This window comes from Zootoca vivipara, chromosome 7 (assembly GCF_963506605.1).
Source record: "Zootoca vivipara chromosome 7, rZooViv1.1, whole genome shotgun sequence".
Lineage (NCBI taxonomy): Eukaryota > Metazoa > Chordata > Lepidosauria > Squamata > Lacertidae > Zootoca > Zootoca vivipara.
In genome coordinates, this window is record NC_083282.1 from 28,527,557 (window position 1) to 28,541,072 (window position 13,516).

General features: G+C 42.7%; 2 long non-coding RNA genes across 4 annotated transcripts in view; one reads left to right on the plus strand and one right to left on the minus strand.

Annotated features, from left to right (window-relative positions):
* Nucleotides 1-6,372, plus strand: part of LOC118088973 (uncharacterized) — a 59,198-nt gene extending 52,826 nt beyond the window's left edge. For 2 of the 3 annotated variants that reach the window (XR_009557882.1, XR_004693070.2), the window contains one exon: nt 3,762-4,566. This is a non-coding gene — a long non-coding RNA (uncharacterized LOC118088973). Of the gene's footprint in view, nt 1-3,761; nt 4,567-4,751 lie in introns of those variants that run through there. The other variant, XR_004693071.2, reaches the window with a different exon arrangement.
* A 2,821-nt stretch (nt 6,373-9,193) lies between these two features.
* The window catches only part of LOC132592430 (uncharacterized), a 268,149-nt gene continuing 263,826 nt past the window's right edge, over nt 9,194-13,516 (minus strand). The window contains exon 3 of the long non-coding RNA XR_009557883.1: nt 9,194-9,563. This is a non-coding gene — a long non-coding RNA (uncharacterized LOC132592430). The remainder of the gene's footprint in view (nt 9,564-13,516) is intronic.

The window sequence follows — 13,516 nt, forward strand, 5'->3', positions numbered from 1 at the left end:
CAAAAGCGAAATGAAAGAGTAGCATTCTGCGGAGATCCCTACATTGCTTCACTAAAGAGGCAAAGATTAAAGGGCAACATTCCCTTTGCCCTCCTGGTAAAACTCTTATTACTAAGGCAAAGGTAATCAATCAAAGAGCAGCTCATGAGCTTTAAATGATTGCTACAGGGGGGCAAGAAGGAATTGTTTCTTCCCCAATAGCTCCACACACTTCACTATGCACTGGATGGGACTGTGGTTGGCAAACTGATTGATTGATTATTGAAGTGTTTGGTTGTGCTCATTGCCATCACTCAAAGCATAGCGGGCACTGGTGGGGGGGCACTGAGGGGGGCTACCACTTGAGACTGCAGGTGTTTTTTTGTTGTTTTGCATTTTTGAATAATCGAATGTGTGTGTGTGTTTAAAGAAACCTCCCTATACTGTAGCATGAAGTGGGAAAAGCCTGGAATTCAACCATCCCAGGCTACCACTTCATTCTGTGTGATGAATCATAGAACCGCAGGCCACATAAAACTAAGCCATGATGTTTGGCTTATTTGGACGTACTGTGCATGAGTACTCCCAACTCCTTTTCTCATGCGACCAGGTGCAACCCACAAAGGAGCTAGCTTAGTGTTAACTCTGAACCTACGGACAAGGGTTTAGTTGGTCATAGCCAGCCTTAAACTAAAACACTAGCTGGCCTTAAACCAAAGTTTCTTGTTGGCTTGCAAGTCAGTTTGTTAGGGAAAAGCAAACAAAAAAAACACCTGGGTTCATACATAAGAGCAGCGGTGGCCAGTGCCCATTGGCTGAGCTTGCCTAGCCATTAGGCAGGGTGAGGACGCTGCCTCAGGTGACAGAAGCCCCCCCCCAAGGTAGATCTGTTTGGTTTTTATTGTACTATATGTTGAAAACATTTCATTAAAAAGTTATGGGGGCGGGGGAGAGTCCTTTACTTTGAACTGAGGAGGACACACACAGGAAGGCGACAGTTGGAGCAGGGTGGTCCCTGCAGGGTAGAAAGGGTCTCCCAGGGTGAGAGATTGGGGGAAGAAGTAAGCTGAGAAGTAAGGTGAGAGGATACAGATGATATAAAGGGCCTTATAGTTATTCCCTCTTCTCTTCTCTTTTCTCTTCTCTTCTCTTCTCTTCTCTTCTCTTCTCTTACTTTTTAATTTATTGCTTTTTTATTATTCTTGTTTGTAGAGTGGTCTGGTTTTTATTGTATTCCATGCACACACACACACACACACACACACACACACACCTTCCCCCTAGTGGCATTCTTGCAGGCTCCCTGTCTGCCCTGCACCTGTGCTGGTGGCAAAGTGGCAGTGCCATTGGTGACAGTTTTGGGCAAGATTGTGTCCATTTCAGGCAAGATCTCACCCAAAGGCAGTGCGATTTTGTCTGGAATTGGAGCCATCCAGCACAGGCAAAGTGTGCAGTGGCAGGTTTGGTGGTGGGAGCAGTGGCTGCAGCAGCAAGGCAGGGTGGCACTTCTCATTTCGCCTCAAGCAGCAGAATGGGACATGCTGCCCTTGCCCATTGGGTTTGGTAGAGTGGAAGGCAGGGAGACCCAGAATGGGTGGAGCTAAGACCAGTGACAGGTAGAGGCTGGCTGAGGGAAGGCTGAGGTTGGTGGGCCTTTGCCTCATTCATTGCAATGGACTACTGTCCCCTGCTAGCACCATTCAGAAGCTCAAGCACAGTATGGCTTAACAGACCAAGCTTTGTGGCTTTGTGGTAGCGGCCAACTTTGAAAGGACCTCATAGGTCATCTGGTCCAATGCCTGCTCACTGAAGGAAACCCAGAGCTAGGGAGCTCAATTCAATATGTAGCTTGAATCAACATTAAAAGCTTAGATTGATTCTGTGCTGCGTCTTTTATGGCCAAACAGATGTATTTCTCAATGTTCCTTCCTCCCATTCATTAGCTCCTTCTCTCTTATATTTAGAAGTCACTGCTCATTTCCTGAACATTTTCCATGGCATTGCCTTTGTGCCACATGTGAGTATCATAGGTTACAGACTGTTCCATTAGGTCCATTAATATAATAAAAAAGACTGCCTGATTAATGGCATGTATAATCTCCTTAAGCGCGCGCACACGCACACACGCACATGCAGTAAAGTAAACAACTTCTTGTCAAGCTTTGCTGATGTTATGGTGCTGTGCCGATCACAGGGGAAACAATTCCCCCTCTTTGAGACTGAACTAAAATTAGGCCCCACCTGCATGGTGTTAATAAAGTCTTCCACAGCTGCATCCTACATACAAGTTCCGCAGATTGCTTCATGGAAAGCTGCGTACATCTTGAAAACAGAGTCATTAAAAAAAAATTAGCCACCTTTTTGCCGAGCGCACCCCTCCCAATGCATTATTAATGATAAATAGAAATTATTATCACTTTAATCATGCTGACGAGCAATCTCAGAAATAGAACCACTTAGAACCTAATTTGGTGCCTGCATTGCTCTGTATTTAACCACTTCGCCCCCAAATGTAGGGGGCAATAATAACCCCTAAAAGTACAGGACAGGATTATATGCGCACTCTTCCTCCCCCGGCCAAAAATGCTCAGTGTGATCTCAAGATGGAGAATGAGATCAGGGAAGTATCCAAAAGAGATGAAGTTGTAGTACTGGGCGACTTCAATTGCCATCATATAGATGCAGTAAGTGCATCTTCTGGTTATGACAAAGAGGTAAAGTTTCTAAATAACACCTTGTCATGGAACTGGCCAGACCCTAGTCTTAATCTTAAGTGATGAGCAGGACTTGGTCCGTGTGATATTTTTGTAACTGGAGTGCTATCAAGTTCAAGTGGACATTATTATTTTTAATGAAATAAATAAAATTGCTGAGAGCGTCCAACAGAGCCACACTTGACTCGAAACGGATAAAATTCCAAAAACAATGAGAGGACTGTTGGGTTCAAAGTAATGTCAAGTGGGTCAAATCTCTCAAGTGTGTATGGGCATTATTCCAAATCACAATGATAAAAGCTCTGCTATAATGTATGTCACAGAGCAGGAAAGGTATCACATCCAAAAGGATGTCTGTGTGGTTAATGTGCAAAGTTAAGGAAAGGGAAGGCTTCCTTTGCAAAATGGAAGTCTTATCCAAATTAGGAAAACGAAAAGGAGCACAAACGTTGACAAAAGAGATGCAAGCAACTAGGGGTGCAAAGGAGTGGGTTAGAAGTATTTAAGGACCATAGAACCATAGAAAAGTACAAAATTGGGTTGATCCAGAAGGGCATGAGTAGAAGGGGACTTTCCTGCCCACTGCTCCCCTTGAGCCTCTCTGAAAAAGCTCTCTCAAGGGTTAGGGACCCTGGTAAATGGGGTGGGCTGTGGTTCAGAAAGGGCGAGATAAGCAGCACCCATTATTTTGGCACTGGAGGCAGAAAATCCCACAAGTACCTCCTTCCCTTCCCTAGCACAGTAGGCATTCAAACAACCAATAAAAAATGTATGGCCCAAGTCAGCTGTCTGAAGTGGCTACCTCACTCGATCTAATGGTAGGGCCAGTCCAAACACTATTGTTGGTGGTGCATTACAGTAGAGTAACGTAAACAGTAAACCGGATGTCTGGGTTGGAGAGCTTATAGACTACATTGTGACAGTGAGAGGCAAACACCGAAGTCATGTGTCTCCGAAAAGAGTAACAAATTGATTTGGTACATGCAGGTTTCTTTTCTATTACTCTACAATACATTTACTAGCATAGATGTCTCAATACTGCACTCTTTCTTGCTTTTGTTGCGACAGGACTAACACAGATACAACAGCGGAGGAAATGGCAAATGGAAGCAGGGAAGGCACAAAAGCGAGAGCCAAAGGTAACAAGGAGATGAATATGGGCAGATGAAGGTCACCTCCAGACTGTCAGCATTTCACAGAAGGAATTCAAGTACATACTGTGCTGGAAATGTAAATTTGTGCAACTAAAACGGATTCGAGCACTCTGTTGCCCTAGCACAACAGATCCACTTTTTTTTTTTTTTTTAGAATTAGGAAAGTGAGGGTGAAATGCATTGTAAAGTGTGGGATGAATGACTGATTAATGGGAAGACATATGAGCACTGCACAAGCAAATTAGGATGAATGTTCATTGCCTTATAATATTGACCTGCAAACAAATAAAAATGAATGCTCACTAAAGGCCAGACCTAGTCCAAGCTCTGCATAAGCTTTGAGCAAGTGAATCAGGATGAATGCCTGATAAACATGTCACCTGGATCTAGCAGCAGACATCATATGCACTCACGTGCATAACTAGGGGGAAGAGGAATAAGGGGTATTTAAAATCCAGCAGCCTTATCATGGAACAGAATGCTGGATTTATAACATGAGAAAGAACTGAAATTTCTGTGTTTGGTCATCTTCACCTACCCATGTGTGTTCTCTTAAAGCATTTCCAAAAATTACTTTTCTTTTTTTCCCCATCCCTCTTAGCAAGCCCATTATCATTTAAACATAAAAGCTGGACTGAATGGCTATGAGATGGTTAAGTTTGCAAGAATGAGACATAAAGTACAGAAATATGTGCAGGTCAGGCACTGGACAGCTGGTTGTACTCAAAATTAAATAAATGAGAAAATGTGCTCTCAAAATTAAGTCTCTGTGATTTGCAGTCTCATTAATTATCAGCCTGGCCTAGCTGTAAAGCAATGTAATTGGTATAATTTTGTTGGTTGTTGTTAAAAGGGACTCAAGTTTGACCCCCTGGTTAATGCCATAATTTATTCCCCATTTTAGGATATTATAGCATGTCAGTAATTTAATCAAAGAGGACTACCAACTGGCATAGCTCAAACAAACAGTTTGTTTACTTGCGTTGCCCAATTGCTGCTGGAAAGAAAGAAAGAAAGAAAGAAAGAAAGAAAGAAAGAAAGAAAGAAAGAAAGAAAGAAAGAAAGGACTTAAACTTCAATTCCTAGACAGTGCCTGCCTCTCTCTCTCCATTGCAATCCATTAAAGACTTGACTGCTTCCTGAGATGGAGCAATTCTAGAGCACAATATCACAAAGGATTCTGCACAGCAGCAGGATGGGAGGGGACCCACTTAGATAGGTTTCACTCACTGGTAGTAGCCCAGGGGGAAAGTGCATCCAGCCAGCTGCACGGGCTCACTTCATGGTATAACTTTACACTATTTTCTCTCTAAGTCGCTACTAATCCCCTGGGTTTACATGTTTTTTTGGGCTGCATCAGAGAAAAGCAGTGTGAAATTGCCTGAAAGCCTCCTTATAAATAAGACTTATGATAGAGACTAGGTTGGTTGATGAAAAGGCTGAAAGCAATGCCCCCAGGGATCCCCAAAAACCATTTTACAAGTCTCCTGCTGCGATTTTTGGTCTCTATCTAATGACTGATAACTTAAAGAAATAAAGGAAAGGACAGGGTGGAGGAGGCGGGAGGCCTTTTCTAACTAAGCTCAAGTCTCCATGGCCCACTTTGGTTGAACTGGAAATGATCTACCCAAAAGAAAATACTTTCAGGTTTAGTGTAAATCTACGTGGCCGCTGACTAACACAATACTTTCCCTTTTAAACATGGTGAGATGGCAGGTAATAGTGCTAGGCAGGTGTTTTATCAGTGCTAAGCAGGCAAAAAATTCCTACTGCTAATGATAGGGAGTGTTGTTGTGCTATTTTGAATATTTGGAGGTCTCGGTGTTAAGAGATGCTTCCCATTTCCTGGACTGAAAAAGGCATTGAACTAAAAATATAAGCCCAACTATCAAACCTGAGTATGCTACTTCTACAAATGTGAAAAGGGTAAACATGCTGGATCAATAATTGCAGATTATGCCAGCCCTCTTGAAGTGTGGCCCTTCCCCTACCCCGTCCTTGTGCTAATGAAGATCTCCCTGTTAACATTAGTGATATGGCATTTCAAACAGTATTCAACACTTGTAAATTGGCTAAATGTCTATTCTGCCAAGTTTAAAACACTCGTCATTGGATTAAACCTCATTTCTTTGCCCTTCTTCTAATGACATTTATCAAGTCCACTTAAACATCCTGACCAATCTGTTTCCTGCTGAACTGCAACAAATGAGCTATTTATCTTAAGCTTGTTCAGTTCATATTAGCAGGGAAAGGTAGGCATCCGTTCAATACTTCAGATACTATATAAATCAAATAGGACGTGAGCAAGTGCATTTGGATCATATGCTAACACTAGAATTGAAGTGATTTTTTGTTGGGAATCTGGGGTGAGATATCCACCTAGCAGAAGTTGCCCCCAGTTCCAGTCACCACACAGAGGGAGCTTAAGGTCCAAAATAGTTTACTGCTGCAGAATATAAGGCTTCAGTAATACAGTACAGGACATTGATATATACATACAGCTTGTAGGCTTTGTAGATACAGATACAAGGGCAAAGTATATGTGTTGCTCCAGCTTCAAGATCTAACACAGACTTCAACTCCGTGCCTGTGGACTGAGCCCAGACCACTGAGCTGATCTGTCTTATCCACTTATATAGACGGCATTGGGCAGTTGCCACAGCAACTGGCTTGACTGATCATGCACCAGTTGGCTTATCTCAGACATGGGGTGATTTGTGCCCACGAAATAAATTAACCCCTTCCTCTATGCCCACTTCTTCCAACAATGTTCACGTTTGGTTTTTTGGTGGGTGAAGCTAGAAACACCAAATCATCCAATCATAACCTCTGTTACTGAAAGGGTGCAAACAACTGGAAACTTTAAGGGTCTAGCCCAGGGGTCAGAAATTTTTTTCAGCAGGGGGCTGGTCCCCTGTCCCTCAGACCTTGTGGGGGCCGGATTATATTTTTCGGGGGGGGGGGGGGGATGAATGAATTCCTATGCCCCACAAATAACCCAGAGATGCATTTTAAATAAAAGCACACATTCTACTCATGTAAAAACACACTGATTGCCGGACCGTCCGTGGACTGGATTTAGAAGGCGATTGGGCCGGATCCGGACCCCGGGCCTTAGTTTGCCTACCCATGGTCTAGACTCTAGCCAGTGTGAGCCACAGGAAAACCACTATCTGGTATCCTGATTATCATTAGTGTTGAAAAATATATATTCACGAAGGAGAATTTGGGTTCTGCTGGCTCTTGATTTCAGTCCCTCTGATGTGCTTGTTTTCATTAAACACAATTTGCTTCCCTTTGTTATGCTGGAGTGTCTGGAAGGGGTTTTGTTTTATGCCATGTACCTGCCTTCAAAGCTGTGGAGAAGGAGAACAATGGCATAGCCCCTAGCACTTTGTTTATAAGAGGTCTTTTGTTGTTGCTTAATAGAAAGGCATTTCCTCTATGCAGTGCAAGTTGCTTTTGACATGCAGATCATGCAAAGCTTGCCAATATGCGCCCCCTCCCTTTTGAACATTCCACTCATGCCATTGGTCCCCTCTTGTAAAGAGGTCTCTATCTTACCATGTGCCATTTGGCACAAATTCCTTGGGCAATTCTGTTATCCCAAACAATCCTTTTGCTCTTTTCCTCATCTGCCCCAGTCTCCACCATTAGAAACACTTTTCTGTTTACTTTCCCTTGCTGTCCATTAACTGCTATCAGAGTCTCTCCTAATCTCTGCAGGGATTTGCAGGGATCTATTTGAGCAGAGAATTAATGGGGGGGAGTCACACCCTTATTTGGCCATGTATCATGTCCCTTTCTCGGTAAAGAAGGATACGGTGCACTTGTTGCGACTTCTGCTGTGTATTCTAGACAGGTTAAGGTGATGGAGAAAGAGCAAATGGAGTGGAGGGAGGAAGGAAGCAGCGCAGTAATTAAAGCCATTTCTTTGATATGCCTTTAGCCATTAGAACCTCTAAAGCATGTAAGCACAGGATCTGCATTAGTTACTAATTGTAACTAGCTCTTTCTTAAACCCCCAACCGAGTCCTGCTGCAACTGAAGCAACAAATTGCCTGAAGACGTTTCTCAGCTGGAGCGTAAAGAACCTTAACTGGGCGGTTTGATCTTATCCAGCATTTATTAGCATTAGTCTTGTTGCAAAGGAGTTGAAAAAGCACCCCACAATGGGCAAGTGCTGCCCATTTATTTGTGGTAGTTGTTCACAGATCTTTTCAACAGTATTGTAGTGCTTGGACTCTCTCTCTCTCACTCTCTCTCTCTCTCTCTCTCTCTCTCTCTCTCTCTCTCTCTCTCTCCTTATATTTGGGACTGTTCTGTGGATACAATGGCTTGGAGTACCTCTATACAATGATGGTGGTGGCGGTGGTTGTGATGATGATGATGTCAATAATATGAATATACCAATAATTGCCATGGCGGCTTCTAAGCACTCTACAAGTATAAAGCCAATTGCAAAATCCTATAAATGGGCATAATTAAAATACACAATAAGACAATTTAATCAAAGCATTAAATAAAGCACCTGCAATTAAAATGCACAATAAAACCATCCCATTGAAACAGCATGGCAATTAAAAGAGTTAAAGCAACAATTAAAACAATCAAAGCTGGAGGTTCATGTTAGGAGATCAGGGGAATGTCAGGCGCAAATATTTGTCTTCTCCCAGGCCTTTGGCTCATTAAACCACCTGTGGCTTTTCAAAATGGGGGGGGAGGGGGTTGTTGTTTTTGTTTGTTACCATGTTATGAATGTTTCTGTTTTTTAAATATTGTAAACTGCCTTGTGATCCTCTGTTGAAGGGTGCCATAGAAATTTGAAAATAATAATAATTAAACATTTAAAAAAATAGGTGTGTCATCAAGAGTCAGCAGAATGTTGATACCGAAGGGGCCTCTTACATTTCAGCAGAGAGAGTGTTCTGCGACATGGGTGTTCCCAGTAAAAAAAGCCCACCTCTATGTTAGAATAAGCCGATATTCATCAGGAGGTGGGGGGGGGCAGATCTGTCCTCCTACAAAATGCATCTATGGGCTGGAATGAACTCAGTGGAGACTTGCTATGACTTAAAAGTGGGTAGAAATAAGCCCGTAGTGAAAAAAAGCCATGCTTAAGTGGCATGGCTATTTCAACTGGTGAGGCTGTAAGACAAAACTGCTGCCTGCCATCATATGGGAAGGGGCCATTTTGTCTTTGCCTTTCCATAGCAGGAGACATGGCTTTTTCAGACCTCACAATTCAAGCACATGCTTACTGAAAGGGTGGTTGCCTGATTATGCCAACAGACTGCAGTTAGGGTGACCATCCACTCAGGGGCCTCCCAAAGGTAAGTGCTCCCCACCAAACCAACTGCATAGTGGTGACTAGTCCTTAGTGAACTGTGCACCAGCTGGTGCAGTCCATAACACCATGTCCATAACTGCTCTGCAATATGGTGAATATGGGTCTCTGCAAATAAACCCACTGACCCGATTGCTCTGTGATTGAGCCTGGGGAGAAAGGACGGCTTTGCCAAACAACAAGAGCAAAAACTAGAATTGGGACCTACCAGGCAGGAAGTATTTAATCCATATACCTTCTGAGAAGCACTTTCAAGTCAGTCCTCAATTTAGTTGTAGATGTCCTTCCGCTTGATTCATCATTCCTTGACCTCCGTTTCAGTCTATGACTATCTAATCTCTTTATCACTGCCCAGGCTTTTGCAGCACACTGCGGTGATGACAAGAGTGGTGTGCAATAATATGTTTTGTTTCACAATTCCATTCATTTTCATTATTTAAAACAGCATTCATTTTGTTATCATTCATTTAAACCACATGTGTTTCATTACTCACATTTGTTATAATTGTTTTCAAATCTCTCCTTAATATTGTGCTCTTTTACATCACCATTGACCCTCTCCCTCAAACGTCATAATGAATAAAAATGGAACTGAATGGGCCACTGTCCTTCACACCCAGGCCTAATAAATAATGTGCCTGTTTGACTGCACAGGTGCTATGCGGTACAACCTTTCAGCACAACAGTTTTACTGAGCTTGATCCTTCCATATGTGTCCTGTAGGGTTGCCATATTTCAAGAAGTAAAACTTTGGGAAAGTTGTTTAGCTCGCCCCCCACATCATTGGAATCCCAGGAAAATCTGGACGTATGGCAACCCTAGTTCTGCCCTTGGGTAAACTGCGTCATCTGATCAGAACCAGACTTTGCTCCTGCTTCTTCCTTTACTTGCCTCAGGAATCCCTCGTATCCTTTACTGCTCTCTCCATCCCTTCAGACTTTATTGGGGATATAGGAGAAGAAATCCTGTAGGACTTATGGGACAATGATGTTATTCATCCATTGGATGGGCTGTGCTGCCAAACTGGCTCCCGCCAACCCTCTGAAACAAGAATACACTAACCTTCTGTGCTACAAGAAGCTGAGTGCAATGTCATGTTCAACTTCACAATGTTTTGTGCAACCTAAGCTTTCTGAGTAGCTACCGCTATCAAGCAATCACTATTCCCAAAGCTTTTGTTCTCATTAATCACCATGCAGGTGCACAAGCTACAATGCGGCCTTTCATAATAAGGTGCTCAAGAACCTAGAATTGTTAAATGCAAGAGAGATATCCATTTAATCTCATTTCAAGAAATAAGGCGGGTGGAGGAGAATCGTATGATAGCCACAATAGAGAAGAGACAAAGCAGTTCAGAGAACAATAGGTAATTATAATGGTAATGATGATAATGATGATGTATGGAAAGAAACTTAAAGACACAAAGTGCATAACCGAGATGGAGTGCCACGGTTCTCATTTGGATCCTAGCAAGGTGACCTTCAGTTTGAGAGACTGCTTTGGAGAGGCTGGTCTGAGCGGTTTGGTCCGCTCCCCAAGAACAGTGGCCAAAACATGGCAGTATGTAGGCAGTATGCTGTTGAATCTTGGTCCTGCAAGGCCATTGGTGCTCCTTCTGCTCAGTAAAAGAGGGCAAGCCCTGTTTCTATGGCAGCTGTGAATGATGCTGGTGCTCTTGCACTTGTGACATCTGCCCTCAGTGAAGATGGAAGCAGGGCAACATGACCAAGTCTGGTTTTAAAAACTAAACCTTGCTCAGTTCCTGTCTAAAACAACCTGGAAATCAGGGATTCCCTATGTGGTAGCATATAGCATAGCAAGGGCTCTTGATACTGGGGTTTCCTCTGACAACTTCTTCTCTGAACTAGGTATAAATTACTGTAAAGCTGAGGCATGATGGAAAACTGTATTTATACAAATAAGCACTCAAAGAGGGATAAAACTTGATGGTTTCACTGTTAAAAGCACAGCACTTATATTCTGTCAGAAACACTGTTTCAGGTTTAAACAAGAACATTATAATTCTTCTGTTAAAACGATCTCCTCCTCAACACCTTCATCCCGTCTGTGGAATGCTCTCCCCAGGGAAGTTCGCCTGGCGCCTTCACTATACACCTTTAGGCACCAGGCAAAAACGTTCGTTTTCAACCAGGCCTTTGCCTGACTCGATTTACATCCTATACCCTGTTTAAAAATTCTGGCTCTTTTGGAGTTTTTTCATTGGGTTGCTGGTTTTGTTTTGACTTTACGTATTTTATATTTTATGTGAACCGCCCTGAGACCTTCAGTTATAGGGCGGTATAGAAGTTAAAATAATAATAATTCATCCAAGTCATTTATAAATAAGTTAGGACATAACTCCGAGGTGCTCCACTTGTTCCTTTTCCCCCAGGATGATAAGGAACCACCCGAGGAAGCTCTCTTTGGGTTTGATCAGTCAACCAGATGTAGATCCACCTAACAGTTACCTTGTCCAGCCTACATTTTACATAAACAATTAATGATTTAATTCAGTAATTAATGATTAACATCTATCAATTTTCATGTTACTATTGATAGCTTCTTCTTCATCCAGACTGTGATATTTATTCAGTTATTAAACCATTCTTTGAGCGAGAACTTTCAGAATGGCTAGCGATGCAGTATTTGGGCTGTTGCACAAGGAGCAGGGAGATCCAGCCACAAATTTCACCAGGGACCTCGGGCCAGTCTTGACCTAATCCACTTCACAGGGTTGGGGTGAGAATAGTATGGGAGGAGGACTGTGGATGTTCACGTGAATAAGGGTGAGATAAAAATGTGTCCTCTCTTTGTCTCTGCCTGCCTGCCTGCGTCTCTCTCTGTATAACACACACACACACACACACAAACAAACAAACAATATTCATAGAATCACAGAATTGTAGAGTTGGAAGGGACCCATTTTATGCACATACAGGTCCAAAGCTCTTCATTTTGATCAAGTTTAGTACTGTACTCCTATCATGAATTAAATTAACAAGAAATCCTCTTGTGTCTCTGAATATCAAAACAGCATCCTGTATGAACCCAAAGGAAGATAAGACATTGCTACATCTCTGACTAAATGAATATGTGAAAAGGAAGGGTGTGGGATACAGTTGTCAAAGGAAATGAAGCCTAAGTGGATGATTTCTCCCCATCAACCACCACCCCCAATCCTGTACGCAGGTTGATAAGCAGGAAGCCACCTTTTTGTACTTCACTTCATATGAAGGTTTACCTTTTTATATAGCATTTTAAAAGATTTGAGGGTTTATTTGTGGTTGCAATAACACTGCAAGGGAAGCTCTCTGGCCAGGTAGCAAAGCCAAAGCTCTTCAATTAAAAACACAAACACACACCCAACAAAGTGAATGTAAGAGACACATGGAAACACTTTTCTGCAAATAATCTTGCAATTATCAAATCAAATCAATCCACCAGGATGGTGCAGCTTCACCTTAATTAAAATGAGAAAGTTGCTTGTGTTGGAAGAGAAGAATGAGTAAGAAGACAAAGGAAGGCAGCTATCATTTCCCCACAATCTTTCATTCACCTTGTCTGTCAGTCTGCCCCAGTCGGCCTAGAGCTCATATCTGCACCTGGATCTCCACTGCCAAAGGTGGAACCAGGATGAAGCCAGCATGCATGTAGCTCTACAACAGGCACCCCCAAACTGCGGCCCTCCAGATGTTCTGGTCTACAACTCCCATGATCCCTAGCTAACAGGACCAGTGGTCGGGGAAGATGGGAATCGTGGTCCAAAACATCTGGAGGGCCGAAGTTTGAGGATGCCTGCTCTACAACTCCCACTGTTTCTCCTTTTGGGTGGGGTGTGTTTTCTTTCTTTTTAAAACTACTCTGTATATTGCATGTCAACTTTGACAATCCATGAGTATATAGGAACCCACCTTGGGGGTCTTTCTTTCCCTCAATTTTCTTGCCGAGTACATCTATGGAATTCTTATAACTTCTCATGTATGGACACTCCAATGTTATGGGCATTCATAGACGTTCTTTAAACCGTAAACCAGGGACACAAACACTAGTGTGATTATGGCCGAATTTCCTCACAACACTGGAACCTAAGAACACCATCACATTTTGTTTATAAACCTGCCCTAAAGAATAAAAAGTGTGTTGAAAGCCAACTGGGTGGCTGTCTTGCCTGAACCACAGAGTATTCTGTGACTGAACTCTGAAGTACAATTAATGGATGGAAAAGATGGCACCATCCTCACTACATACCCTCCAACATTTCTCTAATGAAAATAGGGACATACTACTTCAGAATTGCGATGCGGGTTAAACCACAGAGCCTA